At 34.5% G+C, this 18,690-nt stretch overlaps 1 long non-coding RNA gene and 1 pseudogene across 2 annotated transcripts; both read left to right on the forward strand.

The window, feature by feature from the left end:
- The first annotated feature begins 1,185 nt into the window (after positions 1-1,185).
- Positions 1,186-7,557, forward strand: LOC18426823 (S-adenosyl-L-methionine-dependent uroporphyrinogen III methyltransferase, chloroplastic-like; annotated as a pseudogene). The gene is made up of 6 exons (XR_016045737.1): positions 1,186-1,850; positions 2,442-2,519; positions 3,024-3,093; positions 3,230-3,299; positions 5,881-6,091; positions 6,613-7,557. The product of XR_016045737.1 is annotated as an S-adenosyl-L-methionine-dependent uroporphyrinogen III methyltransferase, chloroplastic-like (transcript).
- Positions 7,558-8,911: 1,354 nt separating this feature from the next.
- LOC148779491 (uncharacterized) lies at positions 8,912-13,349 on the forward strand. Its single transcript, XR_016045739.1, has 2 exons — positions 8,912-12,043; positions 12,928-13,349. It is a non-coding gene; the product is annotated as an uncharacterized LOC148779491 (long non-coding RNA).
- The last annotated feature ends 5,341 nt before the right edge of the window (positions 13,350-18,690 follow it).

Below are 18,690 nucleotides of genomic sequence, written 5' to 3' on the forward strand. Positions count from 1 at the left end.
TGATTTTTTAAAATCCTGTCTGGTTACGTACAAAACGATCGGTTAGCAAGAAAATTGAGCGGTTTGGTCCAAATGTTTTTGTGGTGTTATATATATATATATACACACACACATTAGAAACCCAAAACCGGTTAACCTTAGGGGTTTTGATCTAACTATCTGGTTCCGGTTCTAAACGGTTGGTTTTTTTTAACATTGGCTGAGACACGTGGTGTGTGATTGGTGTTTTCACTACTTCCAAAAAAAAAGGTGGGGTGGACCACCTCTATTTAACCACCTCTATTTAATCAACTTCGAAAAAAAAAAAAAAGAGGTGATTGTTTAGACCTGTACTGTCAGACCAGGTTTTGTTCTGATAGAACTGGTTGATTCTTGGCCGGCCCAGCCAGTTCAAGGAAGAGTTGTCCAGATCCCAATACATTCAGAGATCCACAACGATGTGAATGATTCCCAATCCGGATTAAATGATTGCGATTCGAATCGCCAAACTTTAATTGAAAATTGTTTCATGCGGGCTAGACAGCATTACTGCATATGTGGTCCAAAAAGTATAAAGCACCCATCTTAAAGATGGATTAAAATAGGTGTTTCATCTAAAAACAATAGAAACTAACGGTCCAAATGTTTTTTTACTAGGATTATTATTTTTAGTTTTTAAAATTTATTTATTTATTCATATTCATGATCTCCATATTAGAGATTTCATGTCGTTAAAAACTAAATAAAAAATCCATCTAAAAAATAGATTTATCAATAGGCCCGTATTGCTACATATGTGGGCTTCGCTGCATAGAGTTTGATTGTTTAGAGCCTCGGCTATATAAACTTTGAGATTGTATACAATTAGATCATTAATTTTTGGTACATAGAGGTCAGAACTACTAACAACCAATCATATAATGTGAATTGTCATAACTTGGGTGTGTTACAAAGTTGGGAAAAAACTCTTTTGAACTTAAAGCTTAGTCAATTAAATAAATGTAGCCACTTTATAATAAAGGTAAATGGCCAAATTATATACTTTCCCAATAACTTTTTTCATATTTAAGCCTAGGTGTTCTATATACAAAGGCAGCGGCCGTGCCCCGCGACCCTTCCCACGTCAAAGAGCCGTCTTTTCGGCCCCTCCAAAAACTCTTCTTCGCGTAAAAAAAATTGTCTCTCTCGCTTTCTGTTAGCGTCTGTGGGCTTTTGGTCTGAGTCCACATCAAACATAGAGGCAGGCGGCTTACTCCTCCTTCCATTTCATTTCATATATAGAAGCTTCCCTCTCTTCTCTTCTTCTGCCTCCAAAGCCCCTCCCTCTCTGATTCTGATACATGGCCACCGTTTTCAAGCTCACTCCTCCTCAAATTTCTACTTTCCATCAAAACGCTTCGAAAACTAACATTCTTCATCACCTCGATTCCCCAAACCGCCTCACTGGACTACCCATCTCCATTCCCCGCTCCTCTACACCGAGAACCTCTCCATTCACTGAGAAGCACTCGGTGCAGAGATACGAGAGAGACCAATGGTTGTACCCAGTTCCTAAAAATGTAGTTGCCCCTTGCCTGGTGATTTGGGTTACGGGAGAGATGACGACATTGCTCTTCAATTGCCAGAGCTGAAGAAGGGCGAGGAGAGCCGGTGAAGGTGGAGGAAGGAGAGAACGGCCTGGAAGTGTTTATCTGGTTGGAACTGGACCTGGGGACCCTGAACTTTTGACTGTGAAAGCTTTGAGAGTGAATAAGTCTGCAAATTTAGTGTTGTATGATCGATTGGTTTCAAATGATATCATGGATTGGGTTCAACCTAATGCTAAAATGCTCTATGTTGGGAAAACTGCTGGTTACCACAGTAGAACTCAGGTATAATTTTGCTTCTTCCATTCATGGTGAAAATGTCTGATGCGGAATTCTGTAATTTTATTTTTATCTCTTTTCCAATTTCCTTCGCTGATTACCACTGACTTCTATCAGTTGGCATTGCTCTGTCCCCTATACTTGGGTTTTCAGTTAGGGCGGTGCATGATTGTTTGATTTGGGTTCTGGTTTCGGTCTTTTGGATTGGAAAGTTATGTCCGGTCAGTGGGTTCCACTTTCAAAAACTTTGACATGTGTACTGCTAGCTTGGATTTAGCATAAAAGATTCACCCTTTGATTTATTATGGGTTTGAAGCAGAGTCATACCTTATTGGGTTGCTTCAATTCGGATAATTCATCCAAACAATGGTGAATTTTGATAAATTTCTATGACCTAAAATTGTCTTTATCTTTCAATTTTTTGCTCCTCAAAAATTGAGAGTTTGTTTGGCTCTGTATATTGTACCGAGGCCAATCCATGTCATGGCCTTCAGTTTATCTTGATTTTTCTTTCTCTGGATTTCCTTGTGTTTCTTTTTTGGGTGTTTGAGTTGTAATGAAAGTTTGCTTTAATTGGGTTAATGGAGTTGTTTTTAGGATGAGATCCATGAGCTGCTGCTGAGCTTTGCAGAAGTGGGTGCCACTGTAGTGAGACTGAAAGGCGGCTACCTATTGGTATAGATTTTCCTTTGGAGTGGCCGATTGTGCATTGAGTTGTTATATTATCTATTTCTTGTCATTTTTTTTTTATTGTTATATCATCTATTTGTGGTCAATTTTTTTATTTTTTGGGTAGTTCAGAAGTGCGATGTGAACTTGGGACGTAATGTTGCAACAATCAACACCTTAATGAACTCGATCCTACCTCAAATCCTTATTTGTGGTCTCTTTGGTTGATTGATGTTTTTGCTTGAGATGGAATATGAGTTCTTTAAAGGTTGTTGGATTTGCAACCATGATTGGACCGTGCAAATTCTGTTTGGCAATATCTGATCTACACCCGTTAGAAAACAATACAGGACACAACCATACTAATTTTAGGAAAGGGATTTTTTTTTATATTTGTCACTTCAGGATGTTGAGTTGGTGCTGGTAATACACGAGTGAGTTTTCCCAAACAGTTTTCTTTCTTATGTCCCTACAGCTTATTCAATTGCTATCTATTATTGCCTTTTGCAGATCTTTGGGAGGGGTGGAGAGGAGATGGATTTCCTTCAACAACAAGGAATCCACATAAAGGTTATACCACGTATAAGTCACACAAATGTTCCATAGATTTTGCTGTAGTCTCTTCAATGGGCCATTTTGAGGTTTTGATTCTTATTGAAACGCTTATTAAGAAACAATGTCGGAGTAAAACTTTTGATATTTTATAAATTATGCAGGTATCACAGCTGCTTCAGGAATTGCTGCAGAGTTGGGGATCCCTTTGACACACCATGGTGTTGCAAATAGGTAAGCTCAAAAGTTACATGCCTTGAAAGCACTGTATTGGAATTTTCTTTAATTTATTGGGTAAGAAGTGATATATTGGAATGTAAAATCCAATGTTAGAGGGTTGTTACTAGTAACCTTGGGCTTTCTTCATGTACCCTCTGTACCAATTGATTATTCTTCTCTATTTAGTACGAAGTATTGTTTTCAATCATTAAAAGCATGCTATAAGTTCTAATTTTTAATCCAGTTGTGTATTTATGTCGCATGTGAGAAAACATAACTGGGTAGTACAGGATTGAGGTAATGGAATATTTTGAACCAGAAATTAACATGTGTAGGAGATAACTTCCTAACATTGTTTATGATATCAATGTCACCTATTGGTTTGCTAACAAATCGGAGGCTGGGTGGACAATTGTTTTGCCAGTCCTGATTGCTTTCTCCATCTGTAGCCTGCTTTCTCTGAGCATTCTATGGGAATCTTATATTAGGTATTGACTATGCTTGTAGTGTCCATTGGTCGGTTTAATTCCAGTTTACTGCATAAAGTTCATGCACTATAATATGCTTCTTCAACTGTTTGTTTCTCTAGTGGTATAGTGATAACTGCATTCTTATAATACATTGTTTTTTTTTTTTTTTGAGTAGATCACTAAGTTATCATACATTGTGTTCCTTGGATGGAATTATTACTCCTTGCTATCATACATTGTGTTCCTTGGATGGAATTGTCTACTCCTCGCCTATAAGTTGCATTTATCCTTTCTTGGGTGGAGTTACAAATTTAGAATCAATCGTTTTATGCCTTATTGTCATTTTAAAGCAAGCACTGATATGTAATTAAGACTACTACATTTTCTAAAGTGAAAGTTATAATTAGTCTGAAGTATGAAGGGCATATAGTTTTTGTTATTTTCGCTGCTTTAGATGGGGCTTACGCCTTCAATGAGAGTTGGTTGGCTCTAGTGTATATGATTGCATAATATAGTTGTGGAATAAACAAGATAGAGGAAAACGATCACGTCATCTACATCGAGAGAGTTTTTCTTTTTGGTAGTTTGCTCCACATAAAGAGATAAGCATTACACATGCGCATCTGCATTCATTGGTCATGCTGCAGACAGGAGAAATATCTTTTGGAGCCATTTAATTAAATATTCAATTATTAGATGAAAAACGAATAAAAGTTTATTTGATACAGTAATTTTACAAACTATGAGGGGAAGGCTTCCTGGAACAAAAAATTGAGATACATAGGCTTCTGTTCCACAGATTCTACAGAATTGTTCTTTAGACAGCCCTAAGGAAAATCTCGAAATCTGGAGCACCGTTTCTCTGAAAGTGTGCTTGCTGGAAATGCATGGGCCAGACTAAAAAATGATTTTGAATGTTCTGTTCTTGCTCTTTTGTGGATCAAAGGATCACTCAGAGTTGCAGATGAAAGGGGCGAAGATGAAGACTCAGCGCACTGTACTAGTCACTTAAGATCTATTACCTTTTGCTTTTCTCTAGGAAATCTAGAATTTGGGAAAATGTAAAAGACACAATGTAGTTATGGTCCAACCTAAAGAGAATTAGATGTTTTGCAGTAAGACACCCCGAGTGGTTCCTTATGATCCACGTAAGATGATAAGCAACTGTAACATGTTTGGAAAGGCTAAGATATGGTTTCTTGGGCTTTAAGAACCATGCATTTCTCTCTTTAGTGGAAAGTAGGAAATGTTCCACCATCTATTTTGTGTACATTTGACCACTGGCAGTTGGATTGATATGTGCAATTGCATTTTTATCTGCAATCACAGTAATAATGCTCAGCGAACATTGAGATATTTTATTTGGCTTTTGGAAATTAAGCTAGACATCTCTGGAAAGATTCTCGATCTTCAGTCATGCTTGTGAGTTTTTGGTTCAGTCAAGCCATTTTGGTCTTTACTTTTCCTTTTGTCGGTACACAAGCATGACCCTGATATGGCTGGATGTTCTTTTGGGCTGGCTTCTATGCAGTTAGTAGTGTCTTTTGCCTTTCATGGCATAGAGATTTAGGTGAAGCAAGATTCGTAACTGATACTCTTGTCTCTTGTAAATTTTTTAGCATCCAATAGATATGTTCTCAATGTTATATTTGGCTCTCTTTTACTTACTAGTATTGCCATGCTAGTGTTTTATTTGGAGTTGCTTAGTACTTTTATACCCATCTAAGGTTCACGTATTAGTAATGGTAAAGTTATCTCATCGATTTTATAGTTCCAAATATTATCTACATTTATATAACTACTGGTTTTTTCATACCTCTACCTATTTATTGTGGACACATGGTTTATCAGATTCAAAATTAAAATTCTTATGGTAGATTGACTAAGAAGCTTTATAAGTATATGTAATAATCTCAAACATAAAGAGCATGCAATGATAATTTCATCTGTACTCCCCAAACACAACAAAATGATCACTAACGGCTTCCTTTTTTCGTAAATTCTAGTGATATGTACCTTCTTAGTTTAAAGCAATTGTCAAGCTGCTGCCTTTCCTAGTAACTGCAATTGATGATGTCAGTAGTTTTCGAGTTTTCGGATGTTGATGTTTCTTTTTCTGCAAGCAGCATTAGGTTTCTCACTAGGCATTCCAGGAAAGGAGGGTCTAGCCCTCTTTTCATCGAGGAGAATGCTGCTACTCCTGATACAACATTAATCATGTACATGGGATTGTCCACCCTCCCTTCACTTGCTCTGAACTTGATTCATCGAGATGGTCTCCCACCTGATACTCCATCCGTTGCAGTCGAGAGAGGAACTACACCTCAACAACGGAAGGTAAGTAATTCAACTAATAGATGCTCTCAGATGTTACTTGCATTTCCACCTAATATTTGCTTCTCTCCTCTTCACCAAGTTAATAATACTTGTGACTTCAACTGCCTTTCCGATTGCTTGTTTTCTATCTCTTCTCTTGTAGTTACTCACAAGCACACCTCTTTGTCAATAATAATTGGTAAACTTCAGAGAGTTTGGCACTTGTTTCCACTTGTTCTGTCATCCTTTCTAAGTTGCCTGGTCAATAATTGGTTGAATCTAGGCAGCAATGTGGCTCAGAATCACTTAATCTGGAGGACCGCGTTGGTTGGTTGGTCGATCAGGGCCTATGGCCCCAAGAATTGCCCTACTCCAAACCTTTTTTATTTCTTGTTATCATATTATCTGATTTAGTCAACCTAGATAGTCCGATTTTGCCTGTCAGAATTAGTTCACTGGGAGGCCAATCGAAAGCCTTCCATGTTTAATGCATTGGGTTGAATTATACAAGAGAGTCTCATCTTGGCTCAAATGCTCTTCAGGTATTTGCTGAACTCAAGATCTGGTGGATAAAGTTAAAGCAGCAGAATTGGTTTCACCAACGCTAATTATTATCGGGAAGGTTGTGGCACTATCTCCATTGTGGCTACAATGCATTAGAGATGAAGTCCTTTTGGTAGAAGAAAAGTTAACTTAATAAGCAGTTTATACTCTTCGAAGGTGTCAGAGAAGCAGCAATATGGCATCAATTGCAATGACCCACTGAATGGTTGAGCACCAAAATCTTTATACATCTTGGAAATCTCTGGAAGATGGGTTTCGTGTCTCATTGTGAGGCAAGAGGGGGCAATTCTTTCAAACAGAGGGCCTCTTATGTTGGTGAAACAATGAAGGACCCTTTTCAATACAAATTCAATTCCTAGAAAGCCAGTCAGTTTGTGGAAGTGCAGATTTATTGGCAGAGTAGAAATTCATTTTTTAGAAGGTTGGTCTGGTGCGGGAGAGAGTTTTATTGGCAATGAAGAGGCATCAAATTTTTCATACAGAGGAACTATAGATTATGAGTGCTATGACTCGAGAAGCATTGCAGTTATATGAGGAAGAAGAGGGACATGTGCATAAAAGAGATAAGTCTTATTGTTTGTTGTGTGATCGTGTTAGATGCATTAGGGACGGGGAGAACAGATGTTAGGTTTATGTTCTTAACATTCTATGCAATGCAGGCATACTTTATGGCCTGTATAATAATATCATTTATCTCTGTTGCAAAGAGGTTACAATTACTCATAGCTATTAAATGTCAAATTGGATGGCTTGGGTGAGTCACAAACTTTGAGTTGAATGGCTTGGAGTGTGCCATGAAGCTCGAGAAATTTGTTTTGAACTTTGTGTCTAGTCAATTATACTATTACAACCATCCAATTTGGAATTTGAGGGATAAGAATGATTGTGACCTCCTTGTATCAAAAGTAAATAGTGTTTTTCTATGATTTTCCTATTATTTACCGTACTAACTAGTATTTAGAAACATAGATCGGTGGGGCCAGTGAACCAATGGTCTTGGTCTTGAATCGAATCAGTCCAGTTGTAGAGTCAACTCTATCGCTAACTAGTATTAAGAAACACGGAACGATGGGACCAATGAATCAGTGGTCCTGGTCTTGAGTCAAATCAGTCCAATTACAAAGTCAACTCGATCGACTCAGCTAATATTTTTTAAAAACAAAAAACCCATAAAAAAGGAAATAGAGAAAAAATGCAAAATCTTAAAAATAGATAAAATCAAATATTTGATTTAATATAATAGGAGGTATAGAGCAAAAGAAATTTAAAAAATTGAAATACAATATATTTTGGGAAGAAAGTGGCTAGAAAGTAAACAAAAAATCAAACTAAAAGAGATTTTTTATTTTCTTTCAAATAATTTGTTAGGGCGTTTGAAATTGTAGATCAATAGGAAAGGAACGTTTTGGGATAAATTTGAGGAAAAAGTTTATATAAGGATGCAACCTTATAATGTAGAACTACAGATGCCCCTAAAAAATCCATCGGAAAAGGTAGTTTTAATGTTGTAAAACCGATTGATTGATCATCTCAACATCGATATGTATGACTATGAAAAATAAAAAGATTTTAAGTCTCAGAAATAGTGCATTTTACAACATATTATCTACACCGTCCATTTTCAAGATTTTAAATGTTTAGATCTACTTAATTTTAACCATTTTTTAAATATAAAATTTTATAATTAGATATAAAAATAGATTTTCAGATAATCCTAAGAACATTTTACATCAAAATTATATACCATGATAAAATTTGAAGGTGCACTTTACCTCTATACCTACGAATGCATCCGTATGCCAACTGCACCCTAAATTTAAACAAATATGGTAAAACATTGAGAGAAAATCGAGATTTTCAATTTTGGTTCATTAAACATCTAAAATTTTGAGTCTCAATTTCTTCTATTTCGCTTTTTGATTCAATAATTTGTTGTAACGGTTTATTAGAAGATTGCAAATCAAAATATTTGAAAGAATTTCAAATTAGTTTGCTGAGAAATTAGGGAAAAGGAAACAATTTGTTGTAGGGGTCTATTAGAGGATTGCAAACTATTTGAAAGAATTTCAAATTATTTTGGTGAGAAATGAGAGAAAATGTAAGATCAATTTTAAGGGTTAAAAAATTACAAGATTTTGATGAATACTTATTGCAAAAGGAAAAATGATCCAAATAAACATGTTTTGGATATAATTGGAGTTAATAACGAACAATGAGTGTTAAAATTGATAGAACTGGGGGGAAAGGGGGGGGGATTTAAAATAGATCATCAGTTATTGATCCAAAAAATGCCAAACATGAGGGTGGGGGGTTAGGCTTTTAAAATAGATGATCAATTATTGATCCAAAAAATGCCAAAAATGGCTAAGAAAATGGGGTACGGGGAACTCACCCAAGTTTGGGCCATGTACTATGCTTATTCAGAGCCGACTACAGCAATTCCGATTTAGATAGGCGATTTTTTGAATATTTGCATCAAGTATCGAAAAAGCCGGGAAGGAGTGCAGACTTGCATGGCTACTAAATTATTGCCTAAAGAGCATTAAAAAATATGCAGAAACAGGTTCGATGGATTTTTAAAAATAAAAATAAAAATATTATCTATATTGATAACAAATAGAAAATTTATGGGTAGGATTTTTCAAGATTCTCTTTATAATTTCGGAGGAACTTTTCTAAGATTTTAGGTTATTCTTTATTATGAATGGAGAGAAACTAGAGGTAGTTGTATATAGACCTCTACTTTGGTTCTAGTTCAAGCCAGAATAGGAGTTCTAGATCTATCTTTAGGCATCATGATAGGGTTTGACTGGTCAAAGAATTTAGCCTTCTACTAGGTTCTAGGGCTCTAAAAAATTCCTTCTAGAAACTAAACTGAAGTTGGTCCAATATAGAAATGGATTTATCTAGGCTGATTAGAGTCTCCAAAAAAATCTGGGGCCAAAAGAGTCGAGCGATGCATATCTCACTGCTAGCTCAGGTCCGGCCTAAATTTTTCTGGGTGGTGTAGAAACCTGTTGAGCTTAGAAGTGCCAGTTTGGTAGCAATCAAATGGGTTTTGAGATGTTTGATCTAGGTTTTCTTGGCTCTCTAGGACTCTATTTGTTATTTTGGATAAGTCTAAATCAATAAGAATATCTTCATATAGATTTGGACAAATTTGGGTTGATTTGACTTGTTTAAGAAGATTTTGCAATTTTCTTAGGGATTATGGGCTACTGGTTAGGATGTACTAGCTATTGTGATCCATATAATTCAGGGTCACAAGTTTATAGGAATTTTAAGATTTAAGATTTAAGATTTGTTCTTGGAGGAATAGGTGGGCGGCAAAGAGATGGACACCTACAACAACTTTTAATATTTCCTTCCATAAAATGTTTAGAGGGCATTGGTTTCGCCAGAGTATCCTCGAAATGCCACATCATCCTACTATGTGAGGAAGTTCTTGTTACAAGGAGACAAACTACCCTAGAAATCATAACTTCCCATAAAGCTCTCATCTCAAGAAACAACATATTCGAATTTATTATTGATCCACCATGGCATTTGTGAGAAATCAAAGCGAGAAGTTAGTTGAAAATTGCTCAACCTTGCAAGAAATGTGACCCTCTTCATAATAAAAGAAATTGTATTTCAATAAGAACAATTGTTTCATGCGGGCTGGACCACATTTCTACAATACGTTGTCCAAAGGTATAAAGCATCCATCTTAAAGATGGATGCAAATAGATCGTCCATCTAAAAACAATTGTAACTAACGGTCTAAATGTTTTATTAATATAACTATTATTTTTAGTTTTCTAAATTTATTTATTTTTCATATTCATGGTCACCATGTGAAAAATTATATATACTTTAAAAATTAGGATCAAATTATAATTAAAAAATATTTTTTTTTTCAAGCCCACATTTCTACAATATGCGGGCTAGCCGCACGCTAACCGTGTCCTTTCAATAATATGTTGCATGGGAAAATCTTCAATAAACCCCATTAGACAGTGTCAAAATGGCATGAATTTTGAGGTTAAGGTTCTTCCACTGTACTCTATCTTCTGCATGAGTTTTGAGGCAGGCATTTTTGTAATTTTGATACTTTTCCATGCTCCACAACCCATTGACCACAGTCCAAAACTTATTTTTGTGTTATGTCTTCCATCCGATGTTGTTTTGGGCCAGTACTTTGAGGATATCTTAGGGCATATTGGAAGATTGCACAATTTTTATTTTGTAGAACTCTCTACCTGTTGGAGTATGGCTACTAAGGCCTCATGACCACTATAGTATTCATGGTCCCTCTCTTACCTTATATTTTAATTGCATTTAATTTAATTAAATTATATCATATACTTGCTATAATGGTCTCATTGCATTCAAATCCTTTGACTATCTTTAATGGTAGATTTCATTCTCTTTCTTTCTTTTTCTTAATCACCCATCAATGATATTCTAATGGTCACATTACACCAAACATTTTTTCTTTGGGGTAAGAGAGAGAATGATAAAAAAGAAAAAGGAAGGTTTAACTAATGATATGTGTAGAGAGAAAGAAATTTGGATTATTGGATTCAAAATTTGCCATATGTGGTAAAGGAATAGGCTCCAATGCTTACAACATGGGCTCACTCACCCATTACAGAACACAAAGAAAATTCTCAAAGTCATTGCCCATCTCTCTAATTATCCACAAGCTTTACAGTAAAATTCTGTTATTTATTTGTATTTATCTTTCTCTCTATCATTTTTCAATCGAATTGTTTTTATAATTATTTTTTGACATTGGTATCATAGCGTGGTTCTTTCCTTTTTGGGGCTCTATCAAACTTACAAGATTCACTCATTTCTTTCTCTGCCCAGAGTTCATAAGGGGGCACGCTATTGCCGCCTGCAAGTTTACGTAGGAAATACTGTTTCTCTCTACCCTTGATACCATAGCTTTTATTTTGTCTTCTTGATTTATGTAGACTATTGTTTCTCTCTCTACCCTTCATACCAAAGCTTTTATTTTGTCTTTATATACATTTTTGTCATCTTATTTTCTCTTTATGTGTGCTCTCTCTTCCTTTAAAGAGCAACATTTTTGTCCATTCTCTACACTTCTTCTTTAACTTCTGAGGCCTCCCTCTCTCTCTCTGTTGAGAAGCTTATTGTGTGGGATATCCTTTTGCATTATGAGTCAAACGCTAATCCACTGCCCTCTAGACGTGTGAAGCTCTATTGACCCAAAGTTTTATTTTTAGCTGAGCATTTCTATAGTCAAGCAACATGCTGATTCATTCACACGGCCAATCACATGATATAGGGTTTCGATTATTTGTGCAGCAAAAAGACTTGGACTTGACGCCCTCAATAAAGGAGATCTATGACTCACCATTGACCAAAAGGGCATCGCCATCATCATCCGAGGAATTGGTAAAATTATTTATCGAGAAAGTGGTTAATTGATCTAAACCTTGAATTCGTTGATATTCTTATATTTCTTTGATAGCATGGCTGCTAGATTGGTGATGAGTGAACTATCTAAAACATAAAAACTTAATGGGTCAAATTTCAATATGTGGAAAAGAAAAATGAACTACATATTGATTCAAGATAAGATTGATTACATTTTGACTTCTACTAAACCTTAATTGTGTTTAAACCCCTCTGCCCATAGTAAAAGAGAACTTACGAAATGGGAGGGGGATGACAAATTAGCAAAAACTACATTGCTTACTTTTATGGAGGATGATTTGATAAGAGTTTTTGAATATTATGAAACATTCAAATTAATGATAGAAGCTTTGATTGAAAAATATGGATCTACATTGAAACCCCTATTCAACTTTTTGTTTGAGAAATATAATTCATGTAGGATGAGGGAAAATGAATCTGTAGTAGAGCACGTAACAAAATGCTTATTCTTGCTAAAGACCTTGCTGTGACATGAAACCTCATCCCCGATTGTATGTAAGTGTCAACTCCCATATTCATAAGAACCTGTAGTCAATGCTCTGAATCACTCATCCCAAGGAATTACCATGTTGAACTTACCTATGCACCTGAGTATAGAGAAAAAAAATAAAGAAATAAAAAGGGAAAGACATAACTGCACTTTGCTCAAAATTCCTCTAAACATGACCACCCTATACCCTACAACAATCACAACAAAAAGAATCAATTTAAAAGGAATGGTAAGGTTTTCAAACCAAAGGAGGAAAGCCCTACAACAACCTGCCAAAATATTGCAACTGCAAAGAGACATGGCATATTAAACCTAAATATCCAAATAAAAATATTTCCAATGGCTACCGCAGGAACAATGGATAATGGAGCAACCACAAGAATAACAAGAAATTAGGCTTCGTTTGTGTGGTCTCTGAATCTATTGTGGCTGATCATGATATGAGAGGACGCTGGGTGGACTCTGCATCGACCAGACATGTTTCAAAAAAAAATGATGGTTTTGTCAATTTGAAGGTGTTATAGGTGTTGGCACATACAAGCTGGAGTTACCTAAAAATGTAAATTTCCTCCTCATTAATACTTTGCATGCGCTTAATATGAGGTGCAACCTTATTTCTATCCCTAGGTTAGATGAAAAGGGCAATGACGTCTGTTTCAGGTCTGAGAAGGTGTCTATTCGAAAACATGGTCGAGTTTATGTTTGGGGGGAGATGGTTGAAAATTTGTATCGTCTAAATGTTTTTAATGGAATAAATGATGTTACTTCTTTTGATATCAATATGGCAATGAATATGGCTGAAAATGATGCATATATATGCCACTTGAGATTATAAAATGTTAATAAACATAAAATGAAAAAATTAGTAAAAAAAGGAATAATACCTAATTTTAAAGAAATTGAGTTCCAAACTTGTGAACCTTGTCTATCAGGAAAATTGTCTAGGAAGCCATTCCCTAAAGGATAAAAATCACAAGAATTGTTTAATATAATCCACTCATATATATGTGGTCCATTGAATGTTAAGACACATAGAGGTTGGACTATTTTATAACCTTCATAGATGATTACTCTAGTTATGGATATGTCTACTTTATTAGTAGAAAATCCGATGCATTGAAACATTTTAAAAGTATAAAACATAAGTGGAAAATCAATTAGGAAGACATATAAATATTCCAATGACCGATAGGGGAGAAGAATACACCTCATAATTATTCAACTAATTTTGTAAATATCATGATATAATACATCAAACGACCTTACTATACACCCCACAACAAAATGGAGTAGCAGGGAGGCTCAATAGGACTTTAATGGAAATGGTTAAGTCTATAATGGATCATGCCAGCTAAATTTTTTTGGGGAGAAGCCAATAGTGCAGCTATGTTCATTTGAAATAGAGTACCAACGAAGTCTATAGAATTGAGCCCTTATGAACTTTGGACAGGAAAAAAACCAGACCTACGTATATTAAAACTTTGGGGATCGTCTGCACATGTACTTATCCCACATCACCAAAGAGACAAACTTCATAGTAAAATAATTAAATGTTCATTTATAGGATATTGTGATAATTCTAAGGGATACATGTTCTATGATCATGACAATAAAAACTTAACTGAGAGTAGGGATGCCCATTTTCTAGAAACTTTAGATAAGGAAAAGGTTTTATAATCATGACAATAGAAACTTAATTGAGAGTAGGGATGCCTATTTTCTAGAAACTTTACATAATGAAAAAATAAAAATAAAGAAGTTAACTTATGAAGAAGGGTATAATAAAGATCAAGGCAATTCCATGGATCTTATACCAACAACTAGTGATTTTGACCTTACTAAGTCCCCTAATCTAGATAGAAATCAGAAGGCTAGAGATCTTTCTTTCCATTTAAATAAATATTATGTATTCTTAAATGATGATGAGATATATGAACCATGTACTTATAGTGAAGCAATCAATTCACCTGAATCATCTGAGTGAGTCAATGCTAAGGATGATGAAATTAATTCTATTGAAGGAAATCAAGTATGGGAACTTGTAGACCTTCCTGAAGATATGAAGTTTGTAGGATGTAAATGGAATCTGAAGAAGAAATTTAAAGATGATGGAAGAATTGATAAATATAAGGCTAGATTAGCAGCTAAAGGATTTACTCAAAAAGAATAAATAGATTATGTGGAGACATACTTTCCTGTAGCAAAATTTCATCCATAAGAATAATATTAGCATTAATAGTATTTCAATTAGATATTAAGACAACCTTCTTAAATGGAGGATTAAAAGAAGATATTTATATGAATCAGACAGAGGGATATATAATTACAGGTCAAGAAGAAAAAGTATACAAATTGAAGAAATCATTATATGGTCTAAAATAATTATCTATAAAATTGTATTTAACTTTTCACAAGGCAATTGCCCAAATTGGCTATATAGCTAATAGATTGAATCACTGTGTATATGTTTGGAACTGTGGGAGTAAATTTGTGATTTTATCTCTATATGTGGATGATGTTCTATTAGTTGGAAATGATATGGAAATGATAAATAAAAATCTTGGCTTAATTCACATTTTGAAATGAAGGATATGAGAGAATCGTCATATATTTTGGGAATAAAAATTACAAGGGATAGATATTCTAGGCTTCTCTATTTATCTCAAGAAAAATATTTAGAGAATGTCCTTAAGAGATTTAAGATGCAAAACTGCAAACTAATGAAAACTCCTATTTGCAAAGGTATGAAGCTATCAAATAAAGAATGTCAAATTAATGATGCAGATAAGGCCGAAATGAAACATATTCCATATAAACAAGCCATTGGGTCAATTATGTATATTATACTTTATACAATACCAGACCTTAGTTTTGCAATAGGATATGTCGATAGATTTCAAAGTAATCCAGGTATGACGCACTAGAAAGCAATTAAAAAGATACTCCAATATATCAAAGGAACCAAACATTATAAATTATGCTATCAGGCTTATAACCTACAAATTCAAGGATTCACTGGTGCAGACTTTGCAGGAGATCTTGATGATAAAAAATCCACATCTGGAAATCTTGTTCTCTTTGGAGGAGGTTCTGTTTCTTGGTTTAATAAGAAATAGGAATGTGTTGCCCGGTGCACAATAGAAGCGGAATACATCTCTTGTAGTATAGCTTCTACGTTTACCGTCTTGATAAGCCGTTTCATTAATGATTTAAAGATGGAAATAGCCGATAAGCCAGTTCAGATATTTTGTGATAACCAGGCTGTAATTTCGTTAATTAAAAAAGGAGCAATGAGCTCTAAGGACAGACACATGAAAGTTGAATATCACTATATCCTAGACAGAGCAGGAAAGAAAGAAATTACAGTAAATTATTTGCCTTCCAATGATATGATAGCAGACCCTTTAACAAAGGTATTGACTGCTTAAATGTTATCCAAGCATGTGACCATGATGAGACTTAAAGAAATATAATTTTTTTTTCCCATAGACACATTTTGAATGCTACAGAGAATTAAATCCTGTAGGTGGACAAAACCTTATAGCAAAGCATGTCACATTAGGTAAAACCTTAAATGGGAAAAACCTTTTGGCTTAGCAACGTTAGTGCATTTGACCTTTTGGCTAAGTGAGAGTGTTGGAAAATGACCACTAAGGCCTCATGATCACCATAGTGTTCATGGTTTTAATTGTATTTAATTTAATTTAACTGCATTTAATTTAATTTAATTATATCATATACTTGTTATAATGGTCTCACTGCATGCAAATCCTTTGACTATCTTTTATGATATATTTCATTCTCTTTCTTCTTTTTCTTAACCACCAAACAATGATATTCTAATGGTAACATTAAACAAAATATTTTTTCTTTGGGGTAAGAGAGAGAGAACGACAAAAAAAGGAAAGCTTAGCTATTGATATGGGCAGAGAGAAATTTAGATCATTGGATGCAAAACCTATCATATGTGGTAAGGACGCTCCAATACTTGTGAAAATGACTCACTCACCTATTACATAATATAGAAAAAATTTGAGAGTCATTGCCCATCCTTTTAGTTATCCACAAGCTTTAGAGCAAAATTCTTTTTTCTTTGTCTTCTCCTTTATTGAAGCTGGAAAATATTGTTTCTCTCTCTACCCTTCATACCAAATATTTTATTTTGTTTTTATATACTCTAGAAGGGTAAGGTTTTCAAACCACAGAAGTCATCGTCTCTTTGGTTATTGTTTTTGCATAAGAGTTTGCAGATTCCATATAGTTAGGGTTCGAATCCCAATAGAACATCCATTTTTATACAAAAACGTATTGAAAAATAATTCGATTGAAAAATGATAGAGAGAGAAAAATGGATGAGAAAAGAATTTTGCTGTAAAGCATGTAGATAACTAACGAGATGGGCAACACTTTAAGCTTTTTCTCTATGTTCTTTAATGGGTGAGTGATCCCCCTTTATAAGCATTGGAGCTTATCCCCTTGCCACATATGATAGGTTTTGCATCTAATAGTCTGGATTTCTCGCTGTCCATATCGATAGCTAAGCCTTCATTTTTTTATCATTCTCTCTCTCTTACCCCAAAGAAAATATATTTGGTTTAATGTGACTGTTAGAATATCATTGATGGGTGGTTAAGAAAAAGAAAGAAAGAGAATGAAATCTACCATAAAAGATAGTCAAAGGATTTGAATGCAATGAAACCATTATAACAAGTACATAATATAATTTAATTAAATTAAATAAGTTAAAATAGAAGGTAAGAGATGGACCATGAACACTATGGTTGTCATGAGGCCTTAAGGGCCATACTAAAGCACATCCACGTGGCCAAAAGGCTGAATGCACCAACGTTGCTAAACCACAAGGTTTTGCCCGTTTAAACTTTTAACCAATGTGACATGTTTCGTTACAAGGTTTTGTCTACCTACAGTATTTAATTCTTTGTAGTATTCAAAAGGTGCCTCTTGGGAAGAAAAACAATATTTCTTTAAGTCTCATCATGATCACATGCATGGAGAACATTTCCGCAGTTAATCCCTTTATTAAAGGGTCTGATATAATATAATTGGAAGGAAAATAACTTACTGTAATTTCTTTCTTTTCTACTATATGTAGGATATAGTGATAATCAACTTCTATGTGTCTGCCTTTAGAGTCAACTGCTTCATATTTAATTAACGAAATTACAGTCTGGTTATCACAAAATATCTAAATTGACTCATTTGCTATTTCCAGCTTCAAAGTCCTAATGAAGCAGCTTATCCAGACGGTAAAAGTAGAAGCTATACTACAAGAGATGTATTCCGCTTTCATTGTGCACCGAGTAACACATTTATGTTTCTTACAAAACCAAAAAACCAAAACCTCCTCCAAAGAGGAAAAAAATTCCAGAAGTGGATTTTCTATCATCAGGATCTCTTGCAAAGTCTGCATCAGAGAATCCTTGAATTTACAGGTTATCAGCCTGATAGCATAATTTATAATGTTTGGTTCCATGAATATATCTGATTATCATTTAATTGCTTGCAAGTGAGTCATACTTGGGTTACTTTGAAATTTACTGACATATCCTATTGCAAAACTAAAATCAAGTATTGTACAAAGCGTAAAGTATATATTAAACCAAATGGCTTCTTTATATAGAATATGCTTCATTTCAGCCTTATCTGTGTTATTAATTGGATATTCTTTCTTTGTTAGTTTCATGCTCCTTTGCAAATAGGAGTTGTCACTGGTTTGCAAATTGGATATTCTTTCTTTGTTAGTTTCATTCTCCTTTGCAAAGGATATTCTCTATATATATTTCTTGAGATAAGTAAAGAAGCCTAGAATTTCTATCTCTTGTAAATTTTTTTCCCAAAACAAATGACGCTTCTCCCATATCCCTCATTTCAAAATGTGAATTAAGCTAAGATTTAGTGTTATTTATAATTTCCATATCATTTTCAACTAATATAATATCATCAACATATAAAGATAAAATCACGAATTTACTCCCACTGTTCTAAATATACACAATGATCCAATCTATTAGTTGTCTTGTGAAAATTTAAGTATCATTGCCTAGATGATTATTTTAGACCATATAATGATTTCTTCAAGTTTTATACTTTTTCT

The sequence above is a fragment of the Amborella trichopoda genome, chromosome 12 (assembly GCF_054954075.1).
Source record: "Amborella trichopoda isolate Santa Cruz 75 chromosome 12, AtrichopodaSantaCruz75HAP2 v2.0, whole genome shotgun sequence".
NCBI classification, from domain to species: domain Eukaryota; kingdom Viridiplantae; phylum Streptophyta; class Magnoliopsida; order Amborellales; family Amborellaceae; genus Amborella; species Amborella trichopoda.